The sequence below is a fragment of the Belonocnema kinseyi genome, chromosome 4, assembly GCF_010883055.1.
Source record: "Belonocnema kinseyi isolate 2016_QV_RU_SX_M_011 chromosome 4, B_treatae_v1, whole genome shotgun sequence".
NCBI lineage: Eukaryota > Metazoa > Arthropoda > Insecta > Hymenoptera > Cynipidae > Belonocnema > Belonocnema kinseyi.
The window spans coordinates 10,159,638-10,163,845 of record NC_046660.1 but is presented as its reverse complement, the minus strand read 5'-3'; positions in this window follow the sequence as shown (position 1 = coordinate 10,163,845).

The window sequence follows — 4,208 nt, the reverse complement described above, 5'->3', positions numbered from 1 at the left end:
ATTAATCCAATAAACCCAGATAGCGAAAGAAATGTGTTCGAAACTGGTGCAACAACTATACAAATTGATGTAGATATTGTAGAAGGTATTTTTAGTATTTTTTAGCAACTTTGATTTAATTTAAATCGTTAATAAAAATTTAGTTTTTTTAATACTTATGTTATATAGATTATATTACCATGACTCATTTTCCATTTTAAATTAAAAACATGTATCTATTCAATTCGCTAGTAACGAGACTGTATTTATTTATTTTTTGAAAAATTAAACTACATTTAAATTCTTATTGTAGGAAGTGAAGACATACATCAAGTTGATAGAAATCAGATTAATGCAATAGAGTCTTATTCAGAAGTAAGACACGAAGTTTTGTGTGAAACCATTGATTTGAATTCATTTCCCGCAAATACAACATGTTTTTCACCTTCAAGAAGCAGCGATAACGGTGACAGTAAATATAAAATTCTGATTTTAATATCACAGTTTTTATTAATTCCATTCGTAATAAGGTTTTTTTTACGTCGATATAAGAATCGCTAAAACTTTAAAATAACGTTCCTTTGTTAAACCACAGATATATAAAAAAATTCTATGTTTCTGCCGCCGTCAGTTGAAAATGTATGACTATCTTCAAAATTAAATCTTTTTTCTTGCGGAAGAATAACTAAATAATAATTAAATAATTTAATTAAATAATAAAATGTTTGAAATTGCTTGATTTAGCATGCAATAAATCTACATCTACAATGGACCAGTCTCATGGGGACGAAAAATCACTGTTGGATGAAAAGAAGGATAACAATGATAGCCAAGAATATTCAGAGATACCTCGATTTTCTACTCTTACAATTGATGATTCTATAGTTACTTATATTTATACGCATAAATTAAATACAGATAAAATGATTTTTTTTTTTTAACAATTTACTTTGAAAAATTTATTTTGCTTCTGAAGTTTTTCTCCAATTTTTTAATATTTTAATTATACTGAGAAATAATAAAATATTATATTTACTAATCTTCAAACAATTAAATATGTAAATTATGGAAAACTTGGAAGTTATTATAGTTTTCTTAATTTGAGAACTGATTCTTGAATTCGTTTGAATTTTCCGCGCATTCCACTACTCAACTGCGGCGCCCCTCGTGGCATTTTGCAACATCACAGGTCGTCTCATGAACCGTGGTACCCCACTCCTGGGAGTTTCGGGACCTGTATATACAACCGTGTTCCGGACTAATCGCGATGCGCAGTGACAAGTCTGTGTGAGCCATGTGAGTTGTGTCTCAACTCTGCCTAGAATACCTAAATAGACGGGTATGTCACCCGCCATTTTCGGTCCATGGAGTAGAGCAGGGCTCACCAGAAGGCAGTCATTGATTGCATTGGCTGCCAGTGGCAGCCAAGAGACTAAGTCAAACTGGCCCTAAAAAATCTTGTCGTTTGACTGGTTCTTAACCCTTCACGGTCATTATAGAGCAGAGCTTACACTCTTCAAAATAAAGAAGAAGGGATTTTGGCGGCCTTCGTTTTTCTTTATTCTTTATAAATTTTCATTCAAAACACTCCAAATTTTTCCACCTTTTTAAAGCTTTAACTTGAGGTTTAATTTGCAGAAAAATTTGATTCACTTTGTAAATTAAAAATTAAATTGAAAAGGAATTTTATTGTAAATTCGAGTGCAAAAGTTCAGACCCCCCCGGAGTGAATGGCGGCGAGATGTAATTTACCGTGACCGTGACCCTTCGCTCGATTCGTCAGCACCTGCTTGAAGTGGCGAGCCCTGGAGTAGAGGGACAATGTATAAAACTTGTACATTAAACGCGTGAATTGAAGCTCGACTGTGATCAAATTAGCTTTTTATATTAATAAATAATAGTTTGAATTTGTTTATAGGCGTGCTAGGAAATTTGTGAATAAATATTGTTCTTTCGGAGTGTTCTGAAATGGGGTCTGGAGGCTGCAATTGTGAAGACCACATACAGCCTACACAGGTGCTTATTAAACGTGAGTAAATAACTTATTTAAGTTAGCATAGAAAAAGTACGGAACGTAAATACGTCAAATAACTTCTCTACATTAGTTTTACTAAGTCTAATAATATACTTTGTCTATGTTAATTTAAATAAACAAGTTATTTACTTACGTTTAATAAACACCTCTGTAGGCTGTATGTGGTCTTCACAATTACAGCTTCCGCAAACCCCATTTCAGAACACTCCGTAAGAAAAATATTTATTCACACGTTTCCTAGCACGTCTGTAAACGAATTCAAACTATTATTTATTAATATAAAAAGCTAATTTGATCACAGTCGAGCTTCAATTCTCGCGTTTAATGCAGACGTTTATACATACTCGCTCTACTCCATGGACCGAAAATGGCGGATGCACATACTCATCTTTGTAGTGCCTTAGTTTTACCACTTGGTGGACTGCAAAGCATTATTTAGACAGGAGTTTGACTAAAATTAATTAATTTCGGCAAAATTAAGTAGAAAATCATGACATAGCTTTGCTTTTAAGAATGAAAAGCCATTTATTTCATTATTGTTGGCAATTTGGATAATGTGCGATTAGGGAATCCCTCACGAAAAATTATAATTTACCGTAATTAAGGTTATAACCTCAATTGCCGGCGACTTATGTCATAATACCTTTCTAAGTAATTTTATATCTAATAACGTTATATCAAAGAGACATTAAAATATTTTAAAAGACTTTAAGTGATCTTAGTATTTCTCAAGAGATTTTTAACGATTTAAACAAATTTGAAAGCATTTTAAAAGAATGCAGAAAAATTGAGCGATTTTGAAGAAATTTTAAAGACTTTTTAAAGAATGCAAAAATGTTGAAGGATTTGTAAAAGATTTGATCACATTTTAAGGCAGTTTAGGTGATTTCAAAGAATGTCAAGCGAGTTACTGAAAAGTTATTCAAAAGATTTTAATAATTTTGAAGAGATTTCAAGGATTGTATGTTTTTTTAATATTTTAAGGAATTTAAGGAAATTCAAAGGATTTTCATTAACTGCACAATTTAAAATTTTTAAAATGATTTTAAAGAAGTTGAAGGAATTTCAAAAAAATTCGGAGGAGTTAAAGGATTAAAAAAAAAAAAATTATGGAATTTCTGAAAATTCAAAATTGAAATGCAGAATTCTAAATATATGTATTTCGGGATTATCTAATTTTGGAGGCCATTAATTTAAGCCTAATCCAGTTAGAAAGCTTACAGTTGTCAATGTTACGATATTGAACCCTTAAATTCAACACCAATTTAAAATTGAATGGTACTCTTTTTAAATGTTTACGATTTGATTGACCTTTTTACCTGTTCATTAAACACACATACACGGAACAAAAAATTTTACTTATCATCTTTTTCCCATACTAATTCTACAACTTTAAAAGTTAATACTTTAAGGCCATGTGACAGTAAATTTGTAGTATGCTTGGTATTACCAAATATGCAATACTCCTATATTGCTAACCGCGTCAGGGGCTTCTGTCAAAAAAATAGAGTGCAGACATACGTTTCTGTTTTACAGAGAGCAGAGAACTTTCACAGAATTACGCGTGCATCACCAACTTTGGATAGGGTGGAAAGGGGGAAATAGTAATGAGACATCGACATATTAGGTACTTTCACTTCAAACACCATCTAACTTCGCTTCGTTGATTGCAGAGAGAAAAACAATGAGGACTTCAATGCAATAATAAAATAATAATTATTATTATACATTGCAAATATATTACAAAAATAAAGTTTTGTGCCGTGCATTTTTGCCCTGTTTTGCTAATATCTTCGTAAAAGCTAAGTTTTTCTGTATAAGTTTATTCGAAAAATAGTTTTTATTTTTTAATTATTATATAATGTCATAATAAAATGATAATAATTATTATTAATTACAAAGATATTACAGAAATAAAGTTTTGTTCCATGCATTTGATCCATTGTTTTTCCCTCAGCTTTTAACGAAATGAAGTTAGATGATGGTTTAAGTGAAAGTACCTAATAGGTTCGCTAGTGAAGGCTCTTTTACACCTTCCGTTAATCGGTCGTCGACAAACCAACATATCAAATATTCATTCACACCTTCGGAAAATTCTATTAAATCCAGTAATATTTTAGTTAGCTGCTAAAACTCACTGTAAGATTACTGAAATATTACTAGATTTTACTGAATTTTCTAAACGTGAGAGGGT